Source organism: Gobio gobio (assembly GCF_949357685.1).
Source record: "Gobio gobio genome assembly, chromosome: 15".
NCBI classification, from domain to species: domain Eukaryota; kingdom Metazoa; phylum Chordata; class Actinopteri; order Cypriniformes; family Gobionidae; genus Gobio; species Gobio gobio.
In genome coordinates this window covers 45635338-45654596 of record NC_137108.1, presented here as the reverse complement: position 1 = coordinate 45654596, position 19259 = coordinate 45635338, and the positions used below count along the sequence as shown (strand labels likewise).

General features: G+C 39.2%; 1 protein-coding gene across 2 annotated transcripts in view; it reads right to left on the bottom strand.

The window, feature by feature from the left end:
* Positions 1–3637: 3637 nt before the first annotated feature.
* Positions 3638–19259, bottom strand: part of cdk14 (cyclin dependent kinase 14) — a 252733-nt gene continuing 237111 nt past the window's right edge. For both annotated transcript variants that reach the window (XM_079837693.1, XM_079837694.1), the window contains one exon: positions 3638–5369. The gene's annotated coding sequence lies outside the window, so the exon portion shown is untranslated. The remainder of the gene's footprint in view (positions 5370–19259) is intronic.

Genomic DNA, 19259 nt, shown 5'->3' with positions numbered 1-19259 from the left:
TGTAATTTGCCGTTATGTCAAAAAGTAATGATTCCATAAACATAGCCATTATGTTAAGACTGTCTCAAGAACTAGAATGTCCAAATAGCCGTTAGTTAGGGGCAATCAAGTCTTACTTCTCTGCAACAAATTAGAACAATCTACATTTTTATGTAACTGACTTAAAAAAGTTATGAACAAAAATTGATGAATAACTTGTAAGACTAGTCTTATTTATGCAACTGGTCTCATCAATAGATCAATGATTTCAGTATGACGTTTTCTCAGACAGGAGAGCTATGGTAGAAATTTGTCTATTTTGAACATAATCAGCTAATAAGGGTAAAGGGTAATCAGCTAACAAGGGTAAATCAACATACTCTGATAAATTTGAGGGAGCATGAGTATTTTCTACATATCAGTTTCCACAGAGTTGTAACTCCACCAGATCTTTGATGGAATCACATGTTTGGAAATCAAGGACACGCAAAGTTCAACTTGTATGAAGTTCTTCTCCGTCTGCTGGAAGAATGGGAACAAACTCTAGCAATAATGGAAGCGGTCTTATATTTTTTGCATAGATTTTATAGTTTCGCATGATTTTATATAATTTTATTAATTGGTTTGATAAATACGCACAGTATTACTGTTTTATTACTGTATTATATTTTATACAGTATCTCTTCAGTTAAAAACAAAAACGCATACTGTGCAGATCTAAAAATCTGAATTGTTGCGAAATATGTGTAAAAAATTTATTTTTTCATGCCCTAAGTGCAATAAAAACCGTTGCACATTATTTTACAGTGTGTGTACTTACTGGGCAACAGGGGTAAAGGTTAGGTTTAGATTTAGGTTCAGGGTTACCCAGTTATTGTAATTACTGAAAAAAGTACATAGTATGTACATGGGAAGCAGGACTGTAAAATAAAGTGCAACCAGATAAACACATTGTCATTATTCATGCATGAAAGGGTTAAACATTTCAAAAGCAAATGTCATCACTTTTTAATCTCAGCTTGTTAATATAGTTCAAAATAGTTCAGATTAGTGCCATCTTCGGTTGAAATCAATGCACAGAGCTCCAAATCACCACTTATGTGGTTCAAATGTGAAGCGGTGGTTGGTTTGAAGCATTAATAAACTTTATTTATTTCAGGTAAAACAACGATAAACAACATTTACAGAAGGACATTACATCTTCCATAATAACATTACATACATTTTCTAACAAATAATGCAATTACTACTGTAATATATTCTACGTTTCTTTTGTTATAAAGTGACCAGTTACACTTCTAGGTTCCAGAACTGCTTGTCAAAATTCTGCATTATTTCAGTGCATCTTACAAAAAGAACAAAATATATATAGGCAAGTGAAGCAAAAACACAGATTCAGTGTTCAGCAGAGCGGGATGCATGTAGAACCTAAACGCCTTTTCCCCAACCACTATACGGAATATGAATTAGCCAAGAGGGCATTCGTGACCCTGAATGCGGACCGCTGAAGCGTCACTGTCACACTGGCGTCTCGACCCCTCGTCATATATTTATATATATATACAGCATAGTATATAACAAAGATTACAAAAAGATTAAATATTCACAGATGAATAAAGATTCAGTGAATAGCATGGTATTGACAGCACATTCCATAGCATGTCCAATAGAGCAAACCGGGAATCTAAAGCTGTTCCCTTTTCATGGTAGATGTACACATTTATATACTGTATATCAATTTAATAACCAACTTTGAAGCAAGCGCCAATGATTATGCAAACATGAATTCTTCTTTTTTTTGTTTGTGATTCATGTGTTCGTCACAGTGCTAAATGTGCAATAATATTATTACTTATTTTCTCCATCCTAAGTCTCAATCGTTTTTCTTGCCCAGCCCAAAAAAAAAGAAAAGGAAAAACTCTACACACCTAAAATACAGCATGTAGTTTTGCATGCAAGGCTGCGACTGCGACAAAGGCAGGAGGAGCTCTTACATGTTTAAAGCACGCACGTTGCATGAACAATTATTATTCGGCTGTCGCAACGGGTCTGGAGACATGAATGTGGCTCCGTTACGAATTTGCAGCTCTCTTCATCGTTGCAACATAAAAACAGTCTCTTCGTTTCTGCAGGTCACTCTGAAAATATGGATGAGGCGATGATAAACCGTTTAGTTGAATAAGCCCATGTTCACACTGCAGATTAATACGGGTGTCACTCCTGTTTCAAATGAAGCATTGGATTGATTCACTGTCGTATTTTAGTGCATAAATCCTTCAGTAATGGGAGCAAAAATACGTTAAAATGTCTTCATTTCCGAACATTTCTTTAGTCAGCTGAAAACCAAACAGGTTAGACTCCGTGTTTCTTGTTTACAGCTGCGAGACGCAAAAATGTTGCTATGATCATCACTATACCAACAATTTCAAGTTCAGGAGTGACTCGATAATGACTGATAATTAGGTTGTGCAGTGTGTACGTGGCCTTACCGAATTTACAGGTGCAAAACGTGACCTTATAAGCTGGAATGTTGCACAAATACGCATGTTGAAAAGTGCATTCGCAGTAGGCGGCGACCTTTTAAATTCCATTAACATCATTGCTCTTTAACTAGTCCTCTGACCGTTAGTCACACTATTATGACTAAAGCTGACTCAAGAAGTACAAATATTACTAATATAATAAAAAAGGGATCATGTCTGGATTCGTACTGTATAATAACGGATGATGTGTCACTGGACATGCACGTCTGCACACCTGTTTCTAAACCAGGAGATTTGGCCCGGTTTTGTCCGATGGCATTACTGTACAAATCACTTGACTTCTTTATTCGAACCTTGTTAACAGTGCAGGGCCAAACATTGCTATTGTTCAATTAGCTCTTGCACTTATCACAGAAGTCACATTGATATTTTACAATATACTGACAGAAAGAGAAAATACTGTACTCAAATGTAGATGACCTCATTATTTTTTATCATCTGCTTCGTAGTAACCAAAATGGACAGACATGAACAGGAAGAGCAGTATCGTTATTGTACGCTGCCGTTCTGAGATCAGATATGCAGGCCGAGAGAGTAGTGCACTTTTGGAAGGGCTCTCCAGACTTGAAAAGCTACTTGAGAAATGCATTCGCTTCATCAACAATCTGAAACTTTAAGTGGCCGTTCACACACAACGCATTCTTGCATTTAAAAACAGCTGGATATAGTGGAATGGAAATGGTATTCTGGGTCAATTTGACCCACAACATTTTTGGAAATGGGGATTAATCTGGAATTTGTGTGACTATTTCTCATTTAGGGTACAATTTGACACTTTGAGGTGTTGTGGAATGTGCATACAAAATTTCTATTATGAGTGTGATTTTTTTTTCAGTTTTAAACAAATTTCAAGGTTAAAGTCAGGTGCACAGACCCAAAATAAAAAGACGGTTCTCTCCTACATCTGACGGTATGTATTTACATTTGCATGTATGCATTTGGCAGACGCTCCAAAGAAATGTACGTTGCCTTGAAGGTGTAAATTCTTATCAGTTCATGCATGCAAATTTTTCTGAGAATCGAACCCATGATCTTGCCGTTGCTAGCGCCATGCTTTACTTTTTGAGCTCTGGGAAAGCACACACTAACACCCCCCCCCCCCTCCCCTTTTTTTTGCTAAATTTGTCATTTAACTCTTTCCACGCCATTGACCGAATTTTCCGGCTTTCTGTGTTTTCACTGTTATACTGTAGGGGGCCGCTATTCCACATCTTCTTAAAGAGTACAGAATCTCCTGATCAAATCCCACTGGAGAAGAAGAAGCAGAAACAAGCAATAGCATATGTAATCAGATGCATAAGTCAAATAACGCGATCATAAATATTAAACATCATATAAATCAAAACTAACGTAATCAAATGTCGCCCCAGGGCGAGCTATAGGACTGTGCAAGCATTAGGGGTGTTGATGACCTCGATCTACTCCATCTGTGTTTTGATTATGGTTCTGAATCTGATCTGGATGTAGTTTTTTGCGCAAATTTATCAGCCTTTTGCTCAAAATGGTGCTTACCCACATTCAAGTGTTGATAAAGAATACACGAAGCTAGAATAAAAAGGCTCTGTTCTTTCTTTTGATATATTGCATATTCAGATATTCATACAACAAAATATATTCTAGGGGCCATGAAAATTTTGTGAAAATGATTACAAATGCTGGTGGCTGGCAATTAAAAAAAAAAAAAAACACTGGTGGGGAAAGAGTTAAAATGTAAAACAGGTTTATAATATTCACATTTTGTGAATAATACAGTTTAAATCTTTTTTTTTCTTCATAGAGTGATTATTGGTGAATTGCATTTGGGTCAATTTGACCTGCAACATAATGATGGTACCCAGAATTGTAACGTAATACAGGGGTTTAACCAGACATAGCTAAAACATTCCTTTAGTTAAAACAGTAGATGGGTTCGATTCCCAGCAAATGCATGAACACATCAAATGTATACTGTGAATGCAATGCAAGCTGGAAAAAAGCATCTACAAAATGTAAAAAATGCATTAGTCTATCTAGCTCAGATGATTAAAAAAAAAAAGAACGCGTCTTGTGTGAACATCCTTTAACAGTTCAAAGTAAAGTTGTAAGAATCGTTCGGGCAATTTTAATGAGTGCAATTCGTTATAAGATTGTCATGGGCCTTCAGAAGGAACAGCGAAAATTAATTTCCAAACGCGGACGACCGTCTTTCTTTCTCATGCACAGTAGCACCAGTGCAAGCGTATTGCCTGTATTTAACACTCAACGCACATTTAAACGCAGACGTACATGAGACTCAAGTACCGCAGTTATCTGGCCGAATGATGATCAGTGATGGAGTTAATTGCTTTAGCGCAGTCCCTGCAGTGAGTGAATGTGCACCATCAGGCTGCAACCGCAATATCCTTATTACTGTGGGAGTTATTGTCATCGTTATTGGGTGCGCAGCTGGATCGTGCCATAGCCAACAATGTGGAAGATTGCAGGAAATGCGAAACGCCAGCTTGGTCTTGTTAATGTGTGATTGTGCGCGGAAGGGCATTTGGTTTGTTCTCGTAGATAGACATGTATATTTAACTGTACAAACATACATACATTCGTACATAGGTCGCTACATACACAAATAGTTCGTATTAATTGCCTTTTGAAGTCTGATGTTGTCAAACGTCGTTCGCATGCCGTCGGTGTGGGAATGTTACGCACCATTCCTGATGGTAAAACTGGATTCGACTGCATTCACACTGCTGCTCTCAGTCCCACACGGACGGTCAAATCATCCGAAAATTAAATAATTTAAATAAACATGAAGAGTCATTCCCATCTTATTTTCCTCTTTGTCCTTTTTCCATCTTGACAGCTGACAGCGCCAACCTGCAAAAAAAAGACAGACAAAAGTTTCAGCGCCAGTCCTGATGTGCACTTTTAGAAAGCGGTGAGTGAGAAATCTCCACTTCAGCAGCTTTACACACACCAAACTTTACAGTTTACAGTTTGTTCATACATCATTCGCCTGATGTATAGAACATTTTATTCCTAAAAACATGGTGACGTGTTTATATTCTGGCTGTTGACAGTATATTCTGATTTATGGAGTGATAAAAAGAGAAATCTCCTCTGTAAAAACCTTCAACGAAATGAAAAATGAATTTTGATCCTGGCTTTATCCAATGTTCAGATTTCTGGTCTGGAAATGTATGCAAATGAGTGCATATTTAATTAGATAACGCCTCATTTGCATCAAAATATGGTAATATCTATTAGTTAAATTTTTTACTCTATTCACCTCTGGTGTCTCGCCTTGGCTAGAGTGAATGATTTACATTTAGTCATTTTGCAGACGCTTTTATCCAAATACAGGAAGTGATCCTGTATGTATGATGCATTTCGACAAACTACATTTCTAAAGCAGCTTCACAATGCTGGTTAGGAGGATGATGGGATGCAGACGAAAGAGTGTGTGTGAGGAAGGGCAGATCCGGCTCGCTTGTTTCTCAGCTAATCTTCCTCTTTTTTCCCCATTGACCATACTGCTAATAAATAATGCATGCATCTCTGTGTGTCCGACCTCTCTCTCTCTCTCTCTCTCTCTCTCTGGCAGTCTGTTATTCCCTCTCCCTTTCTTACTCTCTCATTTAGAATTTTCTTCCTTTCTGTGAGACCCTTCCCCCACTTGATTTCAATCCATGTCTTTGGAAAACCATTCCTGGAGGATTTGCAAGTGTGTGTGCCAGAAATCAGAGATCATGGAAGGACGCTGCCTTTATCAAGAGCCCAAAGCACGTGTGTGTGTGTGTGTGTGTGTGTGTGTGTGTGTGTGTGTGTGTGAGAGAGAGAAAGAGGAAACCAACTGAACTGGTCCAGCTCAGGAACACACTGTCCTTCTCAAACACACCCAACTATATCCACTGAGGGTTGGGCGATAAATAGATATTTATCAACAATATCATTGCATTCTAATACTATAGTATTACAACTATCACATACTGTGAAATAGAAACATGCCAGTATTCTTTAAAAGCAGTTTCTAACAGTGTAACCATGTATATAGCTCATCCTTTCTATGTATATGCATATACTGTATGTGCAAGTTTGACGATTCAAACCCTATGCAATCTTTCTTGTCATCCTCTTCGCATTCGACACGGAAATCGGACCGAACTGTGGACTACTGGTACTCTGCTAGCTTACCTGGGCAGGTCAACTATCATCAAATATACAACGAACACGCTTACATTTGGGTTATTTAATATTCGTTTGAATCAACAACACAGCACCACTGGTTCGGGATCTACTGAAGGACTGTAAGTGTCTTTCTCTGTTTAACTGAGACATGGCAACAACAAAATGACGTCTCTTTGCTGAATCAGTCCATTCTGCCGGGTTTTGCCTATGCTTGCCTGTGGGCGATGCTTTATAATAAGAAATGGAAGGTGTCTACTATAGCTATACCTTCTTATGTTACAAGTTAATGGACCAATACCTACTATCATAACTACTATATATCGTCCTCCTAAATCTAACTTTTAACTGCTCTTTCAGCTTTCTTAACTTTAAAGTTATATTTCTCCAAATGTGATTATGGTTGGTGATTTAATACCATGTTGATAAGGCAACTTCCACCAAGACAAAATATTTTTTTATCATACTTGGACAGCTTTGGACTGAAACAATTAATTGATTTTCCAACTCATTCAAAAGGACACATAATTGATCTTATTTGTTGCACTGGAATAACTTCTTTCAATTGTAGAGCATGTGGCCTGTCTATAAAACTGCCAATTTAGCAGTATCAAAGATTGTTCAAAGTCATATTATCTCATCTCTTAACATTAAGAATATTGATTTATCTGTTTTTCTAATGAAGTTGATAACTTGTTGAGCACAGATGGACTATTTAGGCAGGATGAATTGATCTCACATTATAATGACCAACTGCAGAATATCTTATATGATGTTGTGTCTGTGAGAGCTCGAACTGTTTCATTTGCTCATACTGCTCCCTGGTTTACTTCTGATCTACGTCAGCTAACAGCAAAGGCAGTCAATCAGAACGTTTTCATTCAAGAACTGGTTTAACTGTACACAAGGAAATGTATGATAACCATACCACACTATAAGGAAGCACTTTCTATGGCTAAATCAAATTGTTATGCCAATCTAATAAGTTCTGGAGGTGGGAAGGCAAAAATGTATACAAATTTTGAGACCACCTGATGCTTTGTCATTACAATCACATTCTACTATTTTATTTGATAACTGTATGACTTGTTTTAATGATAAAATTGAAACTATCCATAAAAACTTGATGGCTGACAGCAACGAGGTATGTAATCATACATTCTTCCTTAAAGGTCCCATGGCATGAAATTTTCATTTTATGAGGTTTTTCAACATTAATATGAGTTCCCCTAGCCTGAATATTGTCCCCAAGTGGATAGAAATGTTGATCGGTGTAAACCCGAGTTCTGGGTGTCTTTCTCTGCCTTTGAGAAAATGACAGGCCAGACGAGCCAATCCTGAAGTCTCCTGGTTTAACGTCCAAGCAGGAACGGTTTCCTCCCTTTCCTCCACCCAGAGAATCTGGCACGCCCATGCAAACGCTTGAGAGATCATTGCTTGTGAACGAGTGAACGCTGGCAGTTTCTCAGTGTTTGGATGTACAAATGAAAACAGAAGTCTTTTTTCAGTTCCTTCTGATCTGTGATCAGTGATTTCTTATGTGTAGCTAATTATTTATTATTCGTGCACACGCTGCGGCTTCTCTCTCTCCTGACAGAACGGTGTTTTCGTGTTTTCTATCTTGTGAGTCAGTGTTTTTGTACGTCCTCGTCGCGTCTATCTGTTCTACAATGTGCATACAGTCGTTTCTGCTCAACATCAGCAGAGTAACATCTTTATAGATAAACTTTACACACGCCAAGGCTCGGGCTGCACTGGCCGGTGGCCTTCAACATCCCCGACCCCCAGTACTGCATCTGGCCCACAGCGGAGGCATCAAACGCGGCGCGAGATTAAGCAGAAGGGGGGTCAGCGTGAGGCTAGGCTAGGCAGCTATCCCCACAATAAACTGGATTACATTCGATTACTGCTGTTGTGTCTTTGTTTGTGCTGTGTACTCAATGCGCGTCACTGACGCTTTACATATGATAGGAACATCTAAAAATAATGGTATTATCAACACTTACTCATAACTCGTTCATCTCGACAGCTGTAATGGTACTTTGCATGTGTTACAAAGTTGGTAATAATGATGAAGAGGACTCGGCGTGACTGGGACTCGTGTTTATTCAGAACTCTCAGATACAAACACAATAAACTCGCGCTGACTGACAGCGCTCTCATAACTCAGTAGTTACTATAAATAACTTTGTTAGCAATCGCTGAGCTCAGTCTCTGGTACATTAGTGATGTCCGGTTCGCGAACGATCTTTCTTTTGAACCAGTTCTTTTTAGTGAACCGAATCAGTTCACCAAATCGGACTGAATCGTTCTAAACGGTTCGCGTCTCCAGTCAGCGCTGGATCCATAATTTACTAAAGTTACTAACTTTCTGACATGAGTGACAGCCCCTCCGACTAGAAATAGACTAATAACCTGAAGTATATGCTGTAACTAAAACAGTTCACTGAACTGAGACATGCTGAGAACTGATGTGAAGTGAACTCAGGTCCATCCGTCTCTCTGGCAGCAGCTCGTGCCTGCTCGTGCCTCGTAGACCTCGTTAAACCACGCCCCCTCCGCTCATTTAAAATGCAAAGATGTCAGCCAATCACAACAGTGGGCGTTTTTACTGAAGTCTCACAGCAGACACGCCTCTTGTAGCAGGGCCTTCAGCCACAGGGCAAACAGCAGTATAGAAAAAATGCCTTTTATTTCTAAATTATGATATTTTATGATGTAAAAATCGGGGGGGGGGGGGGGTGTTGCTCGACCGGCACATAACTTCTCTATTAGAAGAGCATGTGCCGGTTGAGCAACTTCAGTCTGCCTATCATTCATATCATAGCACGGAGACTGCACTAAATAAAGTTACCAACAAACCACAACCAACCAACCAAACTAAACCAACCAACCAACCACACAAACCAACAAACCAAGCAACCACACCAACCAACCAACCAACCACAACCCACATCCAACCAACTACAACCCACCAACCACATCCAACCAACCAACCAACCAACCAACCAACTAAACAACCCACCAACCACAACCCACCAACCACATCCAACCAACCACAACCCACCAACCAACCACACCAACCAACCAACCACAACCCACCAACCACATCCAACCAACCACAACCCACCAACCACACAAACCAACCAACCACAACCCACCAACCAACCAACCAACCAACCACAACCCACCAACCACATCCAACCAACCAACCAACCAACCACACAAACCAACCAACCACAACCCACCAACCACAACCAACCAACCAAACAACCAACCACACAAACCAGCCACAATCAACCAACCACAACCCACCAACCAACAAACCAACCACAACCAACCAACCAACCACAACCAACCAACCACAACCCACCAACCAACAAACCAACCACAACCAACCAACCACAACCCACCAACCAACAAACCAACCACAACCAACCAACCAACCAACCAACCACAACCCACCAACCAACAAACCAACCACAACCAACCAACCAACCAACCACAACCAACCAACCACAAAAAATAAACCAAACCAACCAAATAACCAAAACAATCCACAACCGACCAACCAAAGATACAAACAAACCAACCAACCAACCAAAAAAAAGAAAGAAAAAAAGACAGTATTTCAAGTTATTTACATTAATTCTTGAAGTCTAACAAATATAAATATGTGCCATTGCATAACTTTCCTTCTGCATTAATATAAATTAAATTTAACCATATTTCCCAGCCATACCTTCACTGATCCCATCTGTTTCAAATGTCACAAAAATGCATATTAAGTAAACGCAACAGGACTGACACTACTTTGATCAAACATTCATGCCTGTGTACAAAGAGTTTCTAACCTTAATCCTTGGGTGATTTTTATCAATATTTTGACATTTTTAAATGAATTAGCTATTTTTTGGGTACAATCTACAAATAAGCCATGATGAATTCATCTTTGACAATCTCTCTCTCTCTCTCTCTCTCTCTCTCTCTCTCTCTCTCTCTCACTCTCTATATATATATATACAAATACAAATGCAAAACCTAACAAAAGTAATTATATCTGAAAACACAGTCTTAAGCCTCGTTCACACCGCCAGCGATGATGTCGCTGCATGTCGCCAGCAGCAGAGATTCATGTCGCTAGTGGGCGTTCCCACTACGGGTTGCCTATAAACGTCATTAGCAGATCACCCTCGTCCTTCCATGCATCATTTTTTTAAAATGTGTCTCTGTATGTACACAGAGACATATCGTAAAGAACAGGGAAATTGCTAACAGCTAAAATCAACTTCTCCATCTTGACACGACACCGCAGTAACTGTACAGCAGACGGATCACGTGCACTCCACTGACTTCACTCCTATAGGTTGTCGAAAATCGCTTCTCATTTGCATAAAGTTGACATTTCTGAACTTTTGTCGCGTGTCTCGTGTCGCTTGACACGCCCACATTCTGTCGCCAACGGTCACTGTCGCTCGTGTCGCCGGAAGTCACCAGCGCTCCATTGAAATGAATGGGATCGTGTCACTTTGTCGCTGCGTGTCACTGGCGGTGTGAACGGGGCTTTATGGTTATGCATGCATCTACAGTAGTGGATGCACCATAATATTACATATGAATCAATTTGCCTTCCATGAATTGTGTTTTAAATACTTGATTTAAACACTGCATTAATAGACAATAATATGATACGATTAGATTTTTCAAATATTTGTATTATTTTGTATAGAAATACATGTTGCATAATTTATAGGCGAATATTGTCTGTTACCATGAAATTCCCTAAGAATACAAAATAATACAGAATAAATATTATTAAAACAAAATATAGTGCATTAATTTCATTTAAAAATGTTACGCTTGTTGTCTTTGGTCTGTTTTGATCACATAGGGTTAAAGCACAGATTGCATGAGACTCTTGTTCTTTACTAATATGATGTAATTATGGCATCAAACTGCTCCGTCTTCATTCAGAAACCTTTGAGGGGTTAAAGAAGGATGTAATGACTAGAAATAAAACATTTGCTTCGCACCTCTGAGTATCATATATAAAGATAGCAACATTCTTTTAATCACAACATTCTTTTACTTGTAAAATGTCAAAGTACATGTACTTGCTCAGCTACATCTAATCTCGACAGGACTTGAAAGGGCGTTAGACAGTCAGAAATGGTCATCGATTGAATATTCCCTTTAACTCTCAAACTAATTCATTAAATGTTGAACGAGTGAAACACCCGTCCTGCTCAAAAGACCTACTTCTGTTGTCTATTTGCACTCGGCTTAAAGATGTGGTGCTAATTTTTTAGTGTCCAGACTTATTAATTTATTAAAAAATACATTAGAAATGCAATTCATGCAGACAAAGAGATGATTAAACCTCTTCTATGGTCAACTAATTTAAATTATATATATATATATATATATATATATATATATATATATATATATATATATATATATATATATATATATATATATATATATATATATATATATATATAAATACACATGCATACATACATACAGTGAGGAAAATAAGTATTTGAACACCCTGCTATTTTTCAAGTTCTCCCACTTAGAAATCATGGAGGGGTCTGAAATTGTCATCGTAGGTGCATGTCCACTGTGAGAGACATAATCTAAAAATAAATCCAGAAATCACAATGTATGATTTTTTAACTATTTATTTGTATGATACAGCTGCAAATAAGTATTTGAACACCTGTCTATCAGCTAGAATTCTGACCCTCAAAGACCTGTTAGTCTGCCTTTAAAATGTCCACCTCCACTCCATTTATTATCCTAAATTAGATGCACCTGTTTGAGGTCGTTAGCTGCATAAAGACACCTGTCCACCCCATACAATCAGTAAGAATCCAACTACTAACATGGCCAAGACCAAAGAGCTGTCCAAAGACACTAGAGACAAAATTGTACACCTCCACAAGGCTGGAAAGGGCTACGGGGAAATTGCCAAGCAGCTTGGTGAAAAAAGGTCCACTGTTGGATGTCAATCTCCCTCGGACTGGGGCTCCATGCAAGATCTCACCTCGTGGGGTCTCAATGATCCTAAGAAAGGTGAGAAATCAGCCCAGAACTACACGGGAGGAGCTGGTCAATGACCTGAAAAGAGCTGGGACCACCATTTCCAAGGTTACTGTTGGTAATACACTAAGACGTCATGGTTTGAAATCATGCATGGCACGGAAGGTTCCCCTGCTTAAACCAGCACATGTCCAGGCCCGTCTTAAGTTTGCCAATGACCATTTGGATGATCCAGAGGAGTCATGGGAGAAAGTCATGTGGTCAGATGAGACCAAAATAGAACTTTTTGGTCATAATTCCACTAAACGTGTTTGGAGGAAGAAGAATGATGAGTACCATCCCAAGAACACCATCCCTACTGTGAAGCATGGGGGTGGTAGCATCATGCTTTAGGGGTGTTTTTCTGCACATGGGACAGGGCGACTGCACTGTATTAAGGAGAGGATGACCAGGGCCATGTATTGCGAGATTTTGGGGAACAACCTCCTTCCCTCAGTTAGAGCATTGAAGATGGGTCGAGGCTGGGTCTTCCAACATGACAATGACCCGAAGCACACAGCCAGGATAACCAAGGAGTGGCTCTGTAAGAAGCACATCAAGGTTCTGGCGTGGCCTAGCCAGTCTCCAGACTTAAACCCAATAGAGAATCTTAGGAGGGAGCTCAAACTCCATGTTTCTCAGCGACAGGCCAGAAACCTGACTGATCTAGAGAAGATCTGTGTGAAGGAGTGGGCCAAAATCCCTCCTGCAGTGTGTGCAAACCTGGTGAAAAACTACAGGAAATGTAATAAGTAATAATCTGAAATATATCAGAGCGGTACAACTGCCCTAAGATTAAGTAATAATAAAAATAATATTAATAATAATAATATAAAACAAATAAAAAGCTGAACTTCTTAAACATATATTTTATCAATAATAAATTCAGAATAATTTAATAAAAATCTCTCATTATTATTTCTCAAAAAACTGTGTTGACGTTAATATTTGTTATTTATAAAAAAAACTGTTATTAATGTTATTTTAGTATTCATTATACTATTTTTAATGATCTTTATATTTCTCTTTTTATTTGTCATTTTGTTATGTGCTTTTGTCATTTATATTAGTTTTTTTTAATATATATTTGATTTAGTGTTTATTTGTTATTTAAGTTTTAGTAATTTTAGAACTTCCACTTATTTTATGTCATTTAGTTGCTAAGGCAACATTTCATATTTACGTTAAAGGTTTTTAAAGTTACATTTTCTAATTTTATATTTTTATTTAATTTTAGAAATCACTTTTTTTTACCAGGAAGTCTTCAGGAAACAAAGTTTGTGGTGGCGCTAGTGAGGCAGAAATTACACACTTTAACTTTAATATGTTAATGCCGATCATGCTGCTGTTTAGATTGCAATTGGTTAAAAAGTCTTTAGACTATCAGTCACAAAAAACATCAAATGACATCCTTGCACGAAGAAAAAGTTAAAATCTCAGCGGTGTGCGTGTCAGGTTCCTCTGCGAGCAGGAGAATGTCAGATGTTTTTAAGAGCGTCTCCGACTGATTTAGCAAGCACAATGCAAAGAAGGGCTCCCACAGTCCTCAGAGAGCCGGCCGAGCAGACGGGCCCCTTCTGGGCAGGCTGGTGGAGGGTGACCTCTGACCTCACCGCCCGACAGAGGCCTCGTCACATCCAAAAGCGTGTAATGAAGTGCGTCAGGCCGCCATTAAACGGCACACAGCCGAGCTGACATTTTAATACGGCTCTTTATGCGTCTGTGAATGTTTGTATGTCTTAGAAAAGATTTCCAATCGCTTTAATGAACACACTTGGATTATTTTCCATTTTCTTAAAAGTGCAAAATTAATTAAAATTTGTTCCCTGAAGGATTTAAAGTGCATTGAAAAGTTTCCAGTCATTAAGGGAGCAGGAATGTTGTGTTACAGCCAGGACTGTTCTGTTGCCATCGCGACTGAAGCACGGCAGCACTTTCCATCTTCATTTGAATGACCTTGATAACTTCAACTCCAAACCGAATGTATGCTATGAAAGGTAATAAACTATGTTTTCTATGAGCATGAAGTGCACTAGTGACAGCTTTATAGTGAGGTCAGTGGATTAACCCTTTCAACGAAACAGCTTGTTAAAACTCAAGTTCTGCTACTCTAGAGACACCAAACAGAGCTGCAAAAATAATAACAGCTTTTACAAAAACTCCCCGTCTGTCCTTGTTTAGCCAAACAGATAGTCCCACCCCCAAACTCATGTGACTGGTAGGATCAGAAGTTGACATGACTTAAAATCATTATGATGTAACAGGTTCTACTTGACGCTAACAAGGAATGCTAAAGACCACAGCTGCTAGCATCAGTCAATACTGGCCTACGTCTGTTACACTCACCACCTGAAACCTCACTCCCATCCGGGTCACGGCACCAAATGTAACTGGTCCTTCTCGACCCGCTCTGAGCGGGATTTGAACCTGGGTCTTTGGCGTGGGAAGCGGGCGTGCTAACAAGGATACTTAAGACCGCAGCGGCTAGCATCAGCCACTAGCATGCCTCATGAGGCCAGGGGAGTGAGATTTACACGCACAGCTCTTACTGGCCTATGTCCGTTACACTCACCACCCGAAACTCCTATCCGGGTCGACGGGAGTGGGATTCGAACCTGGGTCTGCGGCGTGGGAAGCGGGCGCGTTAACAAGGACACTTAAGACAGCAGCTGCTAGCATCAGTCAATAGTGCACCTCTTGAGGCCAGGAGAGTGAGGTTTACACGCACAGCTCTTACTGACACTCACCCCCCTAAACCTCACTCCCATCCGGGTCACGGCACCAAATATAACCGGTCCTACTCAATCCGCTCTGAATGGGATTTGAACCTGGGTCTCCGGTGTGGGAAGCGGGCGTGCTAACAAGGATGCTAAAGACCGCAGCCGCTAGCATCAGCTGCTAGCATCAGTCACTAGCGTGCCTCATGAGGCCAGGGGAGTGAGGTTTACACGCACAGCTCTTACTGGCCTACGTCCGTTACACTTACCACCTGAAACTCCCATCCGGATCGATGGGAGTGGGATTCGAACCTGGGTCTGCGGCGTGGGAAGCGGGCACGTTAACAAGGACACGAAAGACAGCAGTTGCTAGCATCAGTCAATAGTGCACCTCTTGAGGCCAGGAGAGTGAGGTTTACACGCACAGCTCCTACTGGCCTACGTTCGTTACACTCATCCCCCTAAACCTCACTCCCATCCGGGTCACGGCACCAAATATAACCGGTCCTACTCAACCCGCTCTGAATGGGATTTGAACCTGGGTCTCCGGTGTGGGAAGCAGGTGTGCTAACAAGGACGCTAAAGACAGAGGCTGCTAGCATCAGCTGGTAGCATCAGTCACTAGCGTGCCTCTTGAGGCCAGGGGATTTGAGGTTTACACGCACAGCTCTTACTGGCCTACGTCCGTTTTACACTTACCACCCAAAACTCCCATCCGGATCGATTGGAGTGGGATTCGAACCTGGGTCTGCGGCGTGGGAAGCAGGCGCGTTAACAAGGACACTAAAGACAGCAGCTGCTAGCATCAGTCAATAGTGCACCTCTTGAGGCCAGGAGAGTGAGGTTTACACACACAGCTCTTACTGGCCTATGTCACTGACATCATATAAGATGAAAATAAAAATTAATTTTACTCATTCTCATGATGCTCAAGATATAAATGATTTTTCCTGTTTAACACAAAATGATGCTGCTCTTTTATCCAAAAATGAATGTGAATGGAGACAAACATTGTCAAAAACCCCTTAACAGTAGTTCATACAATTAATGCGCCATATTTCAAATAATATGATGCTTTGTTATGTGAGGAACAGATCCACATTTAAGTCATTACTTGTTGTTTATTGACATTATGCTGAGTAATTGATTGCAATTTTCATTTTGCATTCATCCACTGATGATTTCTGCAGGATGTATTCCTCATTCTCTGAGCAAGTTGTTTGATTTAGCAGTTGCTCCCGGGTTAAAGATTAAATTCGGATCAATCATAATAAAGCCGTACACGGCACACAGCCGACGTTACATAAATGCCCTCAGTTAATCATAATAAATAAGTGAGAATTAACGGCTCTTGTCGATGGAGATCCGGGAGGATTAACTCTTTAATAAATATCCTCACGTTCTGTGTCTACAACAGTTCAGTTCATCACAGCGGATACGAGCCTCTAGTCATACTCAAATACAGCTTTGAAGCAGTGCTGTTATTGTTAACAAAAAAATAGTAAAAATCGTTTGAGCAATTTAAATAAAGCCGAAATAAAATATAAATGAAATATAAATATTAGAAAACCCAAAAAAGAGAGAAATTTAAAAATGCTGCCTTAGTAACTGACTAAAATAAATCATTTTAAGTAATACAATTACTAATCGAATTACTACAACGAATATAGGTGAACAGAATGAAAATTGCAATCAATTACTCAGCATAATGTCAATAAACAACAAATAATGACTTAAATGTGGATCTGTTCCTCACATACGTAACAAAGCATCATGCTTTGTTACGATGATATATTATTGAATATATATATATATATATATATATTATATCATATAAATTGATACAAATTATATTATGCTATGTGTGTATATATATACACACACACACACACACACACTACCAGTCAAAAGTTTGGAATCATTAAGATTTTTTTATGTTTTTAAAGAAGTCTCTTATGCTCAAAAAGGCTACATTTATGTTATTAAAAAACTGTAATATTGTGAAATATTATTAAAATGTAAAATAACTTTTCTATTTGAATATATTTTAAAATTTAATTTATTCCTGTGATCAAAGCTGAATTTTCAGCGTCATTACTCTCCAGTCTTCTTGAGATTTACTGCTCAAGAAACATTATGATTATTCTCAATGTTGAAAGCAGTTGTGTAAAATATTTTTTTTAGGATTCTTTGATGAATAGAAAGTTCAGAAGAACAGCATTTATCCGAAATAGAAAGCTTTTGTAACATTGTATACCATTCAAAAGTTTTTTTTTTTTGGTCAGGGCAAATAAATGGGGGGCAAATAAATGAATACATTTATTTAGCAAGGATGCATTAAATTGATCCAGTGACAGTATAGACTTTTATAATGTTGCAAAAGCTTCATATTTCAAATAAATGCTGTTCTTTTGAACTTTTTATTCATTAAATATCCTGAAAAAAAATTGTACACAACTGTTTTCAACATTGATGATAATAAAAAATGTTTCTTGAGCATCAGATCATCATATTAGAATGATTTCAGAAGGATCATGTGACTCTAAAGACTGGTAGCCTAGAAATCTAGACGCACCCTAGCAGCAGCAAATGTAATTTGGTAGTCTAGCAACTCTCCGTTGGCTTGTGAGCTGGAAAAACCAAACTCTGGTCAGGCCAATCACATCGTGTATAGAGTCGGTGGGCGGGCTTAACATAATGACGGCAGAGTTGCAGCGGTTCCGCGTGCTACTCGTAAACAAAGAAGCTGGCGAACAGCGGTCTTTCGAATCGGCTTTGGCTGCAACTCTGGAAGACTTGGAGTTAAGCTTTTCTTTGAGAAAAGAACAAAGAACGGCACTGAAGTCATTCTTAAAGGAACTGTATGTAAGAAATGTATTTCAATTAATCATAAAATCGCCCTGATATGTCACTAGACATTAAGAAATCATGTTAATTTCAAATACTTATATCACTGACAACAGTAGTCCGGCCAGGATATTGTCATTTAAAAGTGAAGTTGCAGCCCTCAACTGATGTTGATGTTGTTTTGGCCTGAAGCGCCACTGTCCACCAATCTACCAATCACGAAGTCAGTAGTGTTTCGGCATCCGGGTTGCCAGCTCTGCTCTAGTTACCACAGCATGCAGCTACACACTTTTTGGATAAAAAATAAAACTTTACGAAACCTAAAAGACCTCGTTAGGAATCAGAAAAACGTTGTGACAATGAAAAAAAAACTTGCTGTGTAGGACTCGTCACTTGCCATTGGAAGCTCCTTGTAGCAGCCTACGTTCCTGCTGGATCCTGCAGCCTATCTGGCAACCTCGAGTCAGGGAGAGGGGGAGAGGGGATACACCGCAGTAATTTGAAAGTGATTGCAGTACCAGTTTTGGCCACAATCTTACATACATTTCCTTTAAGAAAGGAAGATGTGTTTGGATACGATCGGATACGGCGAAAGTTTAATCTATCAACTAGCTCCGCTTCACCTTCTTCGTTGCTCTGGTTGGTTGCAGCGTTATCCTATTGCGTGCAGAGGGAATTTGAAAGACAACCGTTTATCCCGCCCCTCGGATTGAGCCCTGCCAATGGTGTGTTCCCAAACCCAACATCTCGATGTGGGTCTGGCTTGTCAGGCTAAAAGACTGGAGTAATGATGCTGATTCAAATAGAAAACCATTATTTTAAAGTGAAAAAAAAATTATTTCAAAACCTAAAAAAAAAATGAGTGATTCGAAACTTGACTGCTAGTGTATATATATATTTCTATCTATCTATCTATCTATCTATCTATCTA